Source organism: Poecilia reticulata, chromosome 8, assembly GCF_904066995.2.
Source record: "Poecilia reticulata chromosome 8, P_reticulata-male-v2, whole genome shotgun sequence".
NCBI classification, from domain to species: Eukaryota; Metazoa; Chordata; class Actinopteri; order Cyprinodontiformes; family Poeciliidae; genus Poecilia; species Poecilia reticulata.
The window spans coordinates 9,280,447-9,296,790 of record NC_088837.1 but is presented as its reverse complement, the minus strand read 5'-3'; the positions used below and the strand labels follow the sequence as shown (position 1 = coordinate 9,296,790).

General features: G+C 39.8%; 1 long non-coding RNA gene across 2 annotated transcripts in view; it reads right to left on the bottom strand.

Moving 5' to 3' along the window:
* The window catches only part of LOC145552492 (uncharacterized), a 42,373-nt gene extending 26,504 nt beyond the window's left edge, over positions 1 to 15,869 (bottom strand). For both annotated transcript variants that reach the window (XR_014088553.1, XR_014088552.1), the window contains exon 1: positions 13,507 to 15,869. This is a non-coding gene — a long non-coding RNA (uncharacterized LOC145552492). The remainder of the gene's footprint in view (positions 1 to 13,506) is intronic.
* Positions 15,870 to 16,344: the final 475 nt, after the last annotated feature.

The following is a 16,344-nucleotide window of genomic DNA, read 5'->3' as shown; positions in this document are numbered from 1 at the left end:
TGGAAATTCTGCATACTTGGAACTGGAACATTTCAGAGTTTCACTATATATATATACAAATTTTAGGAAAATTATTGGTTTATATATATAAACCAATAATTTTCCTAAAATTTGTTGTTTCTTTTGTCATAAGAAAAACACAAAAAGTGTTAAACGTTGGAAAACTCAAAATTCTGAGAAACATATTGCATTAAGTGGAGTTTAAGTAATCAAATGAGTGCATTTTAAGGGGGCTGCTGCACCCATAAAAAATAATTTAACACACACAACAAAGTACAGCTTCTGCTGTTATGGATGTAGCTTCTGAGGGGAACAGTGACATGAATGACAAGGATTACTGCAAAGATTTGTTGGAATAATAATAATAATAATAATAATAATAATAATAATAATAATAAAAACAAAACAATGCCATTTGTTTTTCAAAGTTAAACATTGTCCAATATGAGACTTTGGCAGTTATTAGGTGCTTTACCTATTTATGTTTATGCCAATCTTTCATGTTACCAGACAGATACTCAGCTTAGATGTGGCACAAAATGTGACTTGATGTGAAATCACACAGCCAATAGAAATACAGAGACCTGTTGAGGATAAACGATTCAGCGCTTATCTGTTACCTAGACTCTCTGCTCCTAGACCGACACCAACTACTGCAAACAGCGCTTCAGTTTTTACAAAATGTTTCAATTGTCATATAATTGCATATTTGGAGTAGAAGCACGTCAACCAACAAGTTGGACAATATTAAGATTTTTGTCGGACAATATAAAAATATGTAATATCCAAATGTCCAAAGCGTTTTCACAAACGCTGTGTATCAATGCAAGAAGTGTCAAGAATGTCTCTATGTGGGTGATGCAGATGTAAGGACATAGTTGGTGCGGGGAAGTCGTTTTCTATAACTAAAAGTAACAGCATTGTAAACATAAGAAATTACTATATGTGTTTTCATTATCAAACGCCTTCATGTTCACAGTGTAATTTATCGGGAGGAATCTATTGTATGCATTCTTGCATCCTCTTAGAGAAGGAGACAATTAAGCTTTGGCGACTTTGTAGATTTGTGTCCTCTCTTATGTATGTGTTTGTCGCTCTGCGTGGCGCTGGCTCTTAAAAGCAAAGCAGAAGATGGCAATAAGCAGTGTGAATGACTAATTAGAATTGGTGGCAAATGAGAGACTGCCTCTGCCACTTCACTGTGAATGGACCTTTGATGTGGCATCCAAGTCCCATGTTCCGATAACACGCCACACACTCAAACACCCGCAGACATTCGTCTAAATGAGAAGGACGAAAGACGAGAATGTACATTTTGCCACAAATAATGTCCAATACTCTGTCCCAAAATCACACATAGAAGAACAACAGCAGCACAGTGTTTCCCCCCCACACCCCCATATCAATTCCGGTTTAGTTTGACGTCACCACTTCCTTTGGCTAAGCAGAAAAAAAACAGATTGCCAGAAAGTATTAATGAACCTTTAAATTCCAATCAAATTTAATCGTACGGCATCTGAAATCTCTGATAATGTTAACATTTGTTACACAAGTGCAAAGAGTTTTCAGACTATACTTGATGAGCACAGTCATTCGTGTGGAGTTCTTCATAAAAGCATCCAGGCAAAGACGTTTTGTCCTGTCATGTCAAGCGTCAGTAAAACTGTCATATAGATATGATTTGTACACTCATAAAATCAGGAGGAAAAAAATGAAGCTACATCGAGTTTATATGGATGTTGTTAGAATGTGTTTCCTCCAATTCCCCCCCCCCACACTGGACCCTGCTGAACACTCCTAAACTGCAAAACACAGACGCAAACACTTGCACACTAAAAACCTTGAGAATGTTCCAGCTGTGGCTCTGCTGCTTCTGCTGCTGCTCTACTTTCATAGCAGCACAGAATGTATAGTTCACACTGCCCCCAGTATACTGCAGCAAGAAGTGCAGCTCAGCTTAACAAGGCCAGCAACAGCAGCAGGAGCAGAAGCAGCACTCGTGACTTTCCTGCTGAGAGATGACGCAATGTGAGGCTAGACAATAGATTTGATTGTGACGCTCAACAGATCATTGGAACTCAACTACAAGAGACCTAACGTAGTTAGTGTGATTAGATTGTAGTGGAATATTATGTGTTGTGTAAAATTTGCTACATCACTTGTATGGACATTTTGGATCATTTAGACATTTTTCTTAAATTCCAGCAACAGACAGGATAGTAGGTGAAGGTTTGAATGTCAACAAGTAGATTTATGATGTCTACTAAAGCATGCTGAAATGTATCAAAAATGACAAAGCTATGAAATTACCTTTACAATTTTATATTCTATCAATCTTCCTTCACTTTTTTATCCATATAAAAAAGTGTGTGTTTTGCTGTCTGTGCTACGACTTGGCTGAGCTTCAAAGCCACACTGCAATTCAATTCAACAGTCATGATCCGTCATATCAATCAAACCTGTACACATGCATACACACGCATTTATACTTGTGCACCCCTGCATACACAGTTTCTAAATGAAAGTACTTGCATCTTGATCTCAAGACAGACACACACTCGCATAGTTTCACAGGCATGCACCTGCTCCGTCGCATATATTTGAGAGGTTCCATTAAATATGAAACTCGAGGCTTTTAATTTAAAACGACAAAAAGACCACTTTAATTTTGGCCCTAATAACTAGTCACAAAAAATGAAATGAAATAATTGACAACTTTTCCAATATCGGAAAAATACTTATGTCAAATCCCATGTGTTCCCAATCTTTTCTAGACTGAATATGAACCCATTCAAGAGAGCAGATTGCAAAGTCATCAACAGCTCAGAGCGGAAAGGCCAAAAAGAAATCGAAAGGCAGGAAGCAAATACAGAGGAACGTCAGAGGGGATGTCTTGATAGAATGACAGAAACGACAAGAGTTTGAGAGCTGGGGGTTGGACTGTGGAGAAAAAAAACAAAAAAACCCAGGACTTTTCATGTCACTGTGCTGATATACATGTACGGGGCTGTGTAAGTTGTGCTCGCTGAGTCCTCTTATTGGAGAGTGATAAGTCAAAGGCTTGAGTTTGACACAATGAGATCAACCGAGCTGAAGAGAAGGCATATTACTGTTCTGTTCTAGGCCATCACACACATACAATGAGGCACACACATGAATAGAGGGAGACACAGAAGGAGAGACGCAACGGTGACGTCCAACACCACAAGGCTGCGCAGGTGTTTTGTCAATCACACGCACAGAGATGCAAAGAAAAAAAAAAAGTCCCGGGGACGAAGTTCCTGTTTGGTGTTTGGGTTTTTATCCATCCACACGCAGTCATTGCTTGTTTACCTTTATTTGTCTATATCCTTTTTTCTTTCACTTTCTGTGCCTTCATGTGCTTGTTTGGCTGCTTCTTTGTGTCCTCCACCTTCCCATCCTTCATAGAGTTCACCCACATTCAGCTGCTCTGTTTCCCCTCTTGTCATTTCCATGCGTTTGCTGTCTCCTTGAATATCCTTGTTGGTCTGGGAGCTACTTTCATCCCCGTTTTCTATCGGCTTTTTTTTCCTCGTCACCTTTCTAAATCCCGCAACTGCTTCCCTCCTCTCCTCACGGCCTGGTGGATGTCCAAGTCGGTTGCCTTCCTGCTTTACTCTGAGGAATGGAGTAAGGAATGAAATCTGTGCCTGCTTCGTTTTGCCCCCTTATTTTTTTAATCTCCTCTGTTTGCTTCCATGCCTCCTCGCTCCCGTCTTAGTCTTGCTTGCCCTTTTTTGTTGTTTAAAGGTTACCATGAGTTCAGATAAAGTTTAAACTTTTACAAATTTATATGAATAGAGTTGCTTGGAAGTTTTAAACCCCATTGAAAAATACTTGATATTTTTGTGTGTGTCAAACAGAGATTTTAAAGTCCCTTTAAATTAATAAATAAGAAGAACTAGACTGTACAGGACCGTAGATATCCCTTGCAGCTAATCAAATACATAATCAAAAATACAGGCTTACAAGATTCCACATTTTTCCTCCAAATAATTTACGCTATGCTATTCAATTTTAGCCCCATCAGACCAAAGGACAGGTCTCCAAGATGGCTGCCTTCAGTCTTTCTGTGCATTTGCAAACTGCTCTTTTTTTTTCTTTGCAAATTATGGCTGTTCAAATAAAACAATGGGTGACTCCAGTTGGTGACGTCACAGTTGATGCGTTTGCCGCTTATTTATAATCTGTACAAGAAGTAACACCAGGCAGAGTCTGACATTAGTGGGAGAGATTTTGCCTGCCCAAGTTTTGCCACCGCAGCTTCAGAAGCAGCAGCAGCAGCTTTTCTGTGTGGGCAGTAAAAGGCTGATGAGATTTAGTCTTCAAATAACCACTTACTCAGGCTTGAGCACCAAAATCAGGTTCTGCTGAACAGAGATAGACACTTGGGTCTTTTGGAAGTGCAAAAAAAAAATATATATATATATATATATATATATATATATATATATATATATATATATATATATAATGTGGGGTCAGGGGAGGCAGAGCCTCACCTATCGTCATGGAAATATAATATATAATAATAAAATCATTTATATGACTATTTTCACCCTGTGGTTTGTACTATAAAGTACCTATTTTTTACTTTGCTTAACCAATTCTGATGATTTTTTCTTCAAAATTGCTGGATTTTCGCATTTTCCCATTCAAATGCTCAGAAGCGAAGCCAGTGAGGCAGCAGTGAGCTCAGCCTCACCTGGGATTACGCAACCTCTCGCTAACTGCACTGGCTGCCATTCTATGGGAGCATGTTCGTCCTGTCTGTACGCCGGCAATAAAATGGCTAAAAAACATTTAATATATGGACTGCTTTTCCATAATTTAGCTTATGTACAGTGTTCTTTTGTCACCAAGTGTGTATTGTGTTTTGTGTGCGGAGGAGCGATCAGAAACGGCAGAGAACAGACTTGAGGTGAGGCAGGCAGTTCTCTTGCCTCATGGCAGGGGGCGCTCATGATCCCAGATATTGTGACTGCACAACTGCAGAGTAAGACACAGTGAGCTAGCCATGGAGCTAGCCATACAGTAAATAAGTAAAGTACAGCGATATATTTGTTTTCTTCTCTCTTCTGACGTCAACATGAAAGACTACATTTCTACACTTAAACAGTTTTCTAAAGTGGATTTTCAATTGAAGCAGGAGATAATAACTAAAGAAAGAGCAACACCGGAGCTGAAAGTTTTGCTTTGAGACAGTTTGACGATTCTTAAACGAAGTAGAAAAGACATGCCGAGGATCGACTTGGCTTTGGATGAATGGATATTTTTGTGCAGAATTAGCGGTGCATGGATTTCATTGATAAGTAAAGGTAAGACAGCAATAAGATGTTTTTGTTTAGTTTTTTAATGAAATGTGCATTTTGTGGGCTACAGTTTGTATGTCTAAGTAATTCAGTAAAGTAGAAGCGGTAGCTAATCTAGTTTTTTTGGTGTTAAATCCTAAAACATGAAGTGGCATTGTTGGCAGTTACTATGGCAAAGAGTCTGATATGTAGCTTGGCGGAAACAGAGCGGCTCTTTCCCTTTGCTGTGGATCATAGCACGAAATTAATACCTACATTTCTAAGTTTCACTGAGTTAACGCGGCTATGGATGACATGTAAATTAGTCTTTTTGACCCCCAGCATTGTATGCCTGCACAAAATTTCCGTATGTCCAATAGCATGGTGTCAATATAGTCGTAAGTCGGTGCCTTACCAGCAATGAACCTCACCGCACGTCACTGATATATACATATATATATTTTATGCATTTAATAAAAATGCAAAATCACAAGGGTTTACTATAATAATCAAGGAGGAATGTATGGATTTTATCTGCCTCACTGCCTAAGTAGGACACTAATAACAGCTCCAAGACTTTTCACGTCAAGGACACTTCCTACAACTGTAAATTACAAAGTGGTTTTGACTTCTTTGTGCGTACACATATGTCTGCTTGTGCACATATAGGTGTGCAGAGGAGCTTGTACACACCGATGTACGTGCACCTGATATTAACTTGCATCAAGAGTTTCTCAATATATTATATAAGCCCAGTCTGGCTAAAGTAATGTCCGGGTGTTCTTACCATATGGAGGTCTTCTCATTAGAAAGCTATAAACAAAATGGACAAATTGTTTCTTGTGGCACAGTTACACCAACACTACAGGAAGTCAAAGAAATACCTTTGAACAATTTCATGGATTTTTTTCAAGGTGTGTAGGGCTACACAGTCCCAGAGTATTATTTTGTACTGCCTACATAGAAATGTATTTAGAGTGGTGACAGGTCATTGGAAACCCCACTTGCTGTCATCTAAGTTAGTTGAAAACACATTAAAAGCATAAAAGCAGAGTCAAGTTCATGTGAGACCTAAGGTCTATTTTTTGGGAAGACGATGAAATAAGGTGGTTCAACAAGGTCCAGCAGACAAACAATCCTAGATAACAGCATTTATGTCACTGTTCCCCTCAGCCAAGACATCTTTCAAATTCTGTCTGAAAATGGCAATGCAGTTAAAGAATTGCTCTTTAAAATGATTAAAAGTGAGAACCTAATAGTTATCCACAAGGTCATAGAATGTTTCAGAAGAACCCTTGCATGTCCTAGAAAAATCCATCTTCAGAAAAACCATCTTAAAAAGGCATGGAAGTGGATTCAACATGCTGTCTGTTGTGGAGACGATTCAGACGATGCTCAGACACAAGGACCCTCTCAGAGAGGACCAGAGGTTGGGTTTCGTAGAGCCTCTGAGTTTGGACCTGCCTCAGAGTCGGGACCTGCCTCTGAGTCAGGACCGGCCTATGAGTCTGGGCCAGCCTTTGAGTCTGGACCCAGACTATGACTCGGGACTGGGCTCTGACTGGGAACCGGACTCTGTCCGGTCAAACAAACAATCCAAACAATCCTAGATTACAGCAAAATAAACTTCCTTGATGAACTTCTTTGGCAGGTTATAGAAAAAGTTGCAGATGGACCAACTCTGCATCTTGTGAGAGAAACCGTTTGGGAAGACCGTCCCCCGAGTCTGCACCGGCCCCTAAGTCGGGACAAATCTCTCAGTCTGGACCGGAATCTGACTCGGGTCAGACGATCAGTTAATTCTCTGGTCAGTCGACACAGAATTAATTTTTATGTCTTAGTAATAAAGATGAGTGAGGAAAATTCAAAGTCAAGTTCATGTGAGACCTTAGGTCTCTTTTTAGGAAGAAGATGAAATAAGGTGGTTCAACAAGGTCCAGCAGAGACAAACAATCCTAGATCACAGTGTTACCCTGCAACCTTGGATGGCTGAGGGTAATGTATAAGATAATCTTCCCTCAACGTGTGATGCTGTGGTATGAGATAGCATTAGCTCCGATTAGCCTTCATGAACAAGTCCCGTTTTCGTACACAATAACAATTACAAAGCAAACTTTGCGACTCATTAGTTGAGATTCGATTCAAGAACCTTTTCAACTCTTCCAAGAGACTAATATATATGCATAAAACGCATTTTTACTGACCTGTGGTATGTGAAAGACGAGACACACACGTTGAGCTTCCTTCACATTCAACTGGAAGATTTATTCTTCTTGTGTGCTCAATCTTCTCTATGCCACCAACGCGGCAGCGCCCCTAGCGGTTGTGTGTGGAATAGCATAGGACTAACTAAAATGACACTAAAGAACTTAGTACAATGAGAAATTAAAGATACAAAAATAAAAATTATGTTGGGGTGCCTATTTTCTTATCGTTTTTATCAAGTTCGAAATATGTACATAGGTTCTGAGATGTTGTGGTATTTGGGTCATGTGCAGTCTTTCTAGTTTACAAGAAATTGGTTTGTGTTTACACTGAGTAATCTCGTTGGTACTCCTTTCGATCCACATTGGAGAAAATCCAATAAATTATGTTAAAACCTGGTTTATTTCAACTGGTTTTACAATTTTATCTCTACCAGAATGTCCTCTGGAAAGAAACCGAAGCAATCTGGAGATCTGGTCCCTCGGGACGCCCGTGAGGACGCTACAGCTGCACGGGAGCTGTCGCTTCCTCCCGTCGTAGGGCGACTGACACACCTGGCTCCTACACTCCACCGCCTGCAAAAGGAGCGGCCATCACCCTCGCAGACAGGGGGAAACAGATTCGATATGGAGGCCTTGAGCAAGCCTTTCTGGCAAACAGGCACCATGACGCACCCGGGTGCAGAGCCTGAACCGGTACACCATCCCGAAGTCGCTCCAGAAAGTCCCCACAGAGCCCATCACCAGGATGACAGACCCCGTCGTCGTACCACGGAGAAGAATGGCAGATGCAGATGGGGTGCAGGGGATAATCCCGAAGTGTTTGCGACTTTAGTTAGAGGTGGTGGAGTATTAAGTTGCATTTTCCAATATGTTGATATTGGTAAGTTCACCCTTCAGCGAATGCGGGGGGACGGGATCCGAGTGGAACATGTGGCTACAATCGGAGTCATCAGCGCACTGCGAGTCGACCATAACCAGGGTCCTGCAGCACGTCAGGAACCGATTGCTGAAGCACTGGCGCCGAACTTCCCTCTACAAAATTGCCTTGGAAGAGATGAGGCAAGAGCGGAGTTGACCAAAATCCTTGAAAATGTCCAACGTCTCCGCGACACAGGTTGGTTCTTAGACGCAGTGAACAGGATGCAAGAGACACAGGGAGTGGTGAAAGGTGTATACAACCGATTCACCGGTCAATGGGTCGAAAGCATAGACCTGACTACTCGGCTCGCATTCATACTCGCAATCATTGCAGGTCCGGATTGCCGAGAACGAGAGAGAAGCCTCTACGGAGTCTTCGTCCTCCTAATATCATTTGCCACTCGGGGGAACTTGAGTCGGCCCAAAGCAGACTGGATCATGGCCGAACTACGACCCCTCATGCCTGTCGTGACTCAGATGTTTCGTCATGAGGACGTCTCTCTCACGTTCCAGAACTTTGGGCACTATATAAACGACGACAATGCACATCTCGTCATGGCACGATGGCTCCGTGAGGTCCTGCAAGGGGCTATTCGGTTGCGAATCCTGCTAGCTCAGGCCGCGGGCTCTGGACTTGATTGCTTGTGCCATACATGAGCACCCTGGATTCCCGTGGCCGATCATAGCACGTTTGTACCCGGGGGAATGGGCCAACGTGAGGAGAGCCTTCATTGAGGTGGATGGGAAAATCTATTACGGGTTCCGTAATGATCTCGGACCTGTGAGAGCAACTTTGTTCAAGCCCATCACTTGGATCGCGCATACGCTTCTGGTCGAGCCTGGTGATCGGGCCCTGGGTAACTATCGTGGAAATGTCCCGGATGCTCGCCATCATGAGGTGGTCTAGCAAATCATCCAGAAGTATATCGCTGATCTCAGGCAGCCTAATCAGAAGCTCTTGGATGCACTGACTCCCGAAGAGGAACTTGTCTATGAGGACATTCGGATGAAGGTGAGGAATCACCCTAGCATCGCCACAGAGCTTGCTCGTCTTGACGGTCATCACGGGCCGCAGGTCGGAGATGAGGGACCACCGCACACTTAAGAAGACGAGTCAGTCATCGGAGAGTCTGAGCACGGAGAAGAACCACAGGATGATCACGAGGAGGAGGATTACACTGATGATGATAGAACTGAGTAACTGCTGTGCGGGAAACCATGTTCTGCTCGTCAAGTTTATGTTGGGGTGCCTATTTTCTTACTTATTGTTTTTATTTACTAAGAACTCATTTTTCACCCCTCTACAACAGCATTCATGTCATTGTTCCCCTCAGCCAAGACATCTTTCAAATTCTGTCTGGAAATGGCAATGCAGTTAAAGAATTGCTCTTTAAAATGATTAAAAGTGAGAACCTAATAGTTATCCACATAGGCGTAGGAAGCGCCTATGTGGATAGCGCCCAATATTGGAGAGAGCCACATTCGTCCTCCCTCCAATAATTTCACCCCAGTTACAAAGAATTTCAAAATCCTCCACTCGCATGCTTTTATTTTGAAGGCGCACAACAGCGCATTCAGCAGAGCGCTTCCTCCCCTCTGAACGGCTCAGAGTAAAGGCAGCAGCAGACGAGTCAGAGAAACTCAGTTTGAATGAGGTAAACGATCTGTCAGGAAGTTTGCCATGAATATCGCTCGTTTATAACATCTTGTTGTCAGTTTACTTTCAAACATAGAACTAAATCGTTTTGGTTAAGCCGTTTTATTTCTGGGAGAGTCACATGTCCAACATTTTATTGCTAACTAAGTTAGCTAGTCTAGTCACAATGATTTAGAATGAGACTGAAACAGCAGCAAAATGAGCCTTTTTATTGTTTTAAGTGAGCAACACCTGATCATACTGACCACTTAACATTAATTTATATTATATTATATTATTTAGATATTTAGGAGAACAGCAGTGCTAGAATGATGTTGAATAAAGGTGAAGAATCTCTGGTGAGGTCTTAATTTAGTTTATTGAAATATGTGTTAACTGTTTTGAATTTTTAAATAAACTAAACTATTTTATTATGAGAGGAGCACATCAGGCATGGGAGAGCCAGGTGGAGTTTCAGAGTGTGAAGATATAAAAATTACATTAATTTCAATAAAACCAGAAAGGAGAACAGGTGAAGAATGATGTCAAGTTGATTTCTTTCAACGTTTCAATATTTTTTTCATTATTTCCACACTATAAGGTTAATGGTTAGGAGGCAATAAGAAAAGTGCTTGAGGAGAGGTTTAAAAATAAATTAGTGAAAATTTTTGCTACACAGTAAATAAAGTTGAGATGTATAATAATGTATACATCTGAAAATTAAGTTGTTTAAATTCTCATTCTGTATGATAAAAACAGACTTTTTATATTTAGTTCACATTCTGACATTGTACATTACTGTGGTGTCTGTTGTAAATCCATGAATCCATGCAGGAACATCAGGCTGCAGAGAGTCAGAGGGAGGTAGAGACAGAAACACATCAGTAGATATTTTAGTTATATGTTTGACGCTGAAAATGACAGGGAAAAAAAATATTTAGGCTTTCTGCTTCAGTGTTTTTATGGATCATGTTTGGTAAGTTACTGAATGCAGAGCTGGAAAGTGAGACTGAGTTAACAGTGAGGAGCTAAAGGTCTGTTAGATGTGAAAAGTATAATTTTTATTTATTTTGTAGATCAAACTGTTGCACTGATGTAGAGTTGTTCAAGAAGAACAAAACTTGTTTTTAAGATTTTATTTTTGTTGGTCAAACTGCTGTATTGAGGTTAAAACTTCTGAGTCCTATTTTAGGAGCTGTTTTCTACTTTGGTTTTAGAAAGAGGTAGAACCAGTTCAATTACCAGTCAATTTATATCAATGCATTTTGACCAATAATAAAATGTCTTTTGACCAATAAGATGTATCAGAATCTGTTAGCCTGTGTGTGCTACCAGAGTATTTATCTTGCTAGTTATGAGGCAAATGCTAAAGTGGGTGTTCATCCTGGAATGACGATCATTATACTATGCATAACTTTAATCTGATTATTGGATTGTAAATACGCTTATTAAAAACTGTATATACTCCAGTTTATGTATTCATCTTTGAACGAATGAATGTAAGATGGGGGATTTGAGGTAGAAAATAGACCAGGAGACAGACAGTAGGTCTGGGGAAGACAGATGTACAAACGAACGTAATGTGGGGTGGAGATACCACCGGTAGACCAGGGTACGAACGTAAGACCCAGGAAGAGAGCAAAAATTTACAGAAAAATGGTTTTAAAAAATTACGGGAAAGGTGGGTAAAAAAACGTTAGTTTCCCTGCCAAAACAGGAGGCTTGACAGGTGTGCCTTGCAAAGCTTTTGCGTTTATGTTTACAACGGGATTTGACACCTTCGTTGGTCACACTCAGATGATTTCCGCCGTGTTCAGTCTCTCCGCTCACCTGTACTCCTCAACGCTCTTCCCGCCGTTTGGTTTGAACCAGCAGGTCTCAGAGGAGAAAGGCTGCTGCACTCCAGGCATCGCTACAGTCATTTTAAGGATGTCTATTGGTCCCCCAAAAACCTGGGCATTATCATCAATCAATGAAATCCCTACGGCCGAACTTGAAAATTGGACGTTAAGATGACAACACAGCTTTCGTCAACAACTCAGAGGCGGAAGTGAGAGCTCCACGCGACGCAATTCATGTTCCGGCCAGAACACGGTGTGCTAAATAATAAAACATAAATTAACAAAGCTTCGAGGCAGATCAATTTTCCTCAAGGAATTTTAATAATCGAGGTACTCGAATCACTCGAGGAATCATTTCAGCCCCAATATACATCTCAGAGGTCGCACTAGACTTTTTTTGTCCTCCGTCATCTTGACCAACAGTATAAAAAAAATCGGCCATGTACTATTTTTACCAGTCAAATTCTAATCATATTAACATAGGCTATTTAGCTGCATATTTATGCAGTTTAGTTAATATTCACCTAATTAAACTGAAACCAGAACCCATCACACATAAAGTAGATAAAGTAGCATATAACTTTTAATAAATGAAATTAAAGACTTCACTTAAATTACGGTCACGTCACCCGCTTGGAGATATATATATATATATGTAGCCTGGTAAACTGAGGAACCCAGACACAAAGTTATAAATGTTTTTTTTATTTCCCGAATGCTCTAATAGAAGAAGAGTATTGTCAAATTAATTTGGAGTTATACAGAATGGTAAATTTTGGTAAAGATCTTACAGTGACAGGTACTTGAATAGCAAGAATCAAATAAATCCCTTTTTTTTTTTTTACTGAGTGCATAAACAACTGAAGCAGGCACACTTCTATAATAAAATCACACAGACTTCTTACAAAATAATCCACCTAGTGTAACATCTCAAAATACTAACATAGTAAACTGCTTACAACTCAAAATCGCAGATGGCAACGTGCCATTCACCCTAACTGGCACTGTATAGTAAGGTCAGATAAACATACATTCAGTGAAATAACAGATTATTGTTTAACTAGAACCAGATATCATTTAACAGAAACTCCCCAATATGTTAAGACATACCAAGCCCCGCAGTCCCTCACTGTGGAGCTTCTCCACAGCTCGTCACAGAAATCTGTTTTAGGACAGTAGAAAACCGTTAGGCACGTTAGCATACCGTAGCGAGCAGGACAAAGCAACTTCTACCGGTCTAACGGTTTTCATACCATTCTCAGGGTTCCTCTACACACAATAACCTTCTGGTGGTCATTGTGAAACAATGCTTTTCCACTCGGTTACAGTGGTGGGAAGTAACGAAGTACAAGTACTAGAGTACATTTTTCGTGTATCTGTACTTTACTTAAGTAGATTTAATAGTGGATACTTTCTACTTTTACTCCACTACATTTTACAGTAAGTATCTGTACTTTCTACTTCATTACATTTCTACAAAACTGTCGTGTTACTCGTTACATCCAAGTCGCATTGCGCTTTTGTGTCCGTTAAAATGTGAAGTTCAGGAACGTAAGGTGGCGCCGTAAAATCCAAGCAATAACGTGACTTACGTGTCTGTTGTCACCCATCGCCTTCCACTGTACTCGCACGCGGAGCTCCAAGACATGCGCAGTGGTTTCCTCTGAGCGGGAGAAGATGTCTGTCTAATCGTCAGTAATATAATAGCGCTGCATAAATCATAAGATATGGCGACATACAGAGCCGTGCAGAGACCACTAAAGGGGCCGGTGCTCAACAACAAAAAAAGGGCACATCTAACCGCATTCTAGGACAGAATATTAACAAAGCCACACAGCTTTCAGAGTTTAATAGACAACGATAAATTACAAAAATGTGACATAAATACAATCAAAGCTAACGAACATCTTCATATAGAGCACAACACTATGCCTATGTAAGATATTTTATTAGTAATTTCTTTCTGCAGGTCTATTTTGTTATAGGAAAGTATTGCAATATTCAAACCTGCAATTTAGCAAGATATGTAAATCAGAGCTAGACCAGACATATTTTGTCTTTACAGAATTACACTATTAAAAATATAAACAAGGGCACAAAGCAACCTTTTAGTGTACCGTAATCTATAAAACAAAGAGCTGCCTGTCAGGAAAGCAGAGCTGCATCAAACTTAATCGTGAAACTGCAGAAAAACGAAAAAAACAAAAGCAAAAATTTAATTGTTAATGCTTGCCACCATGAGAAAAGCCTACTGAGTTTTGCTTAAAAAAAAAAACATTAAAAAAAATTTAAATCACACATTTTTGACTCATTAAGTTAACTTTCTTTTTTGCAAAACACTTGTGCTTGTCAGAAATATCTTCTTGTTATTCCAAGTTTTTGATTATGACTCAAAGTTTTGCTTGTGATTCTCACATGACGTCTTGAGCAGGGCCTAAAATCACAGCAAAAGATTTCTGATGTGTGCAAATAAATGTTTGGTAAAAATGAGTCAATTAAAATAAATGTATTTTAAACAAACATTTTTTTTAAAGGAATCATTACAATTCCAAAAGTTTTGATTACAATTTTATTTTACTTAACTGAGGTTAGTTTTTTTTTTTTTCCATTGAATAATTGGGAAACAAATTTAACTTCATACTCTGCGAACCAGACCCTAAAGTTAAAGTCTGGGTTGAGTTTTTTTCCCCTTCATTAATGACACTTTTATATATCTATTATGGTAATTCAGGGTGAGTTATTTTAATTCTAAATGAATATCCTTGTTGGACTATTATTTAAGCGTTATTCTCCTTAAAGATACATTTACCTAACGCTAGAATAAATGAAATGTACATTATGCAGCAAAGGAAATTAGAAGATCGGACATATATCCATTATGGAGATGATCAGTTTTGGACAGGCGATGTGCCCTTATTGCATAAGCGATACTAAAGAATAACTGATATCAATAAAGATACAGGGGAGAAGCTTTTTAGTTATTTAGCTTTGCTAGCAAAGTTGTTAGCTAGCAGCTAGCTAATAGCACAACAACAGCCTAATGTCTATATGATAAAAATACTGAATCGATAAGAACAATTTTTCCTCACCTGGCTGTCTCCTCCCGTTCAGTAGTTCTTTAGAGAAAGTCAGACGCAGAGGCCTGTCAGTGTCTGTTGTATTTCATTACCTCTCTGCTTAAACCGCGACTCCGAGCTGAAGCAGAAACAATGCTTAAATGTTTTCCGTCATCTGACGAGTAGCTACTCCACTTTATTCGCCAAAAACGTATTTTTTTTATAATTCACCAAAAACTGTTCTGTAATCTGGAACGTTCGCTACGTTGAGCTCCAGTTAGTCGCCTTATCTCACTCACAGGCAATTGCGTCATGCGTCACGGGCAAAAGGTCAAAGGTAACAAGGTGACCGGTTTATTATGTTATACAAAAAAGAAAATAATTTTAGCACATGTCTGCATCAGGCTGCTGTTTTTATGTGTCAGAAGAGGGCTTAGGAAATAATAATACAAAAAAAAATAAAATAAAATTGACCAAAAGGGGGCAAGGAGCAAAAAGGGCAGGTGCTCAAGCACCTCCAGCTCCCCCCTCTGCACGTGCCTGGCGACATGTAAAATCAGCAGCGCTTCGCTTTCACAGACGGTGGGGACTTCGTCCAACTTTTAGCGTCACTTGGAAGGAAAACTTAAAGAAAGGTAAGCTCCGTGGACGTGATGCTAGCAAAGCTAGCTGTACAGAGACACATGTTGCATCTGCAATGAAAAAAAGTTGCCACTCATGCCCTGAATTATTGTGTGGAGGTGTTGACTGAGGTGTCGCATATATGGGACAACGCTGTGACCAAAGTGCAATATGACATTCAGGAACGATCCGATTCTTCTGAACGGATCTTTACTAAGGTTGATAGGACTGAAGCCTCACTGAGAGCTGTTTTTTGTTCTTGTAATGCTCTGCGTACACTGCAGTAGCTATTATTTTATTTCATTTAAAATAATAATTATATATATATATAATATACATGCATATGTATATATATATATATATATATATATATATATATATATATATATATATATATATATATTTAGTTATTTAATTTGCAAATGGATGGATGACTTTGCGAATAAATAAAACAACAACGTAAGAATGCAGAGCATGATCATTGCTCTTTGTTTTCATCACCTGTCATGGTGGCAGACGTTGCAGCAGGAGGGAGGATGAAAACAGTCAAGGTGTTCCTTCTGCTTGGTTATTTCTTGCTTATTGCGCCTTGGACAGGGTTTATATTTGAGCGTTGTTTACCGTTAATTGCTATGTTTAATGGTGCAGTTTAATGATGCAGACAGTTGTGGTTTCTGACATTGGCAATATGGGCAACCGCCCAGGGTGTTATTTTTTTTTAGGGATGGCAGGAGACCTGCGGATTGTGGCACA